General features: G+C 41.6%; 1 pseudogene; it reads left to right on the top strand.

Moving 5' to 3' along the window:
- The window catches only part of LOC116698801 (contactin-associated protein-like 4), a 421,932-nt pseudogene that overhangs the window by 236,615 nt on the left and 184,983 nt on the right, over window positions 1-334 (top strand).

Below are 334 nucleotides of genomic sequence, written 5' to 3'. Positions count from 1 at the left end.
CTGATGTGCTGATTGGCCATCAACACAGAGCAGAACTGTCACTGGGAACATAGCAGTCAATCTGAACTAAGCATAAGACATTAATCTTTGCAATTTACGTGGAAACAGTCTAACTTATACCAGGAGTGGGATTTGAACCCACGAGAAATAGATGGCTGTTGAAACAGGAACGGTTGTATCTTCGCAAAAGTCACATCAATACATGAAAGTTAGAATATGTGGTCTATATGTGATATTGAGCCGCCCCCTACATTATAGCCACACCCATGTAAACAGACCACGCCCCCTTTCATAACTTGAACTGTTTTAGCTAGACTCTTGTGAGAGGTATCAT

This window comes from Etheostoma spectabile, chromosome 12 (assembly GCF_008692095.1).
Source record: "Etheostoma spectabile isolate EspeVRDwgs_2016 chromosome 12, UIUC_Espe_1.0, whole genome shotgun sequence".
Classification (NCBI taxonomy): Eukaryota; Metazoa; Chordata; class Actinopteri; order Perciformes; family Percidae; genus Etheostoma; species Etheostoma spectabile.
The sequence above is the reverse complement of the archived record's forward strand: the minus strand, read 5'-3'. Positions and strand labels throughout refer to the sequence as shown.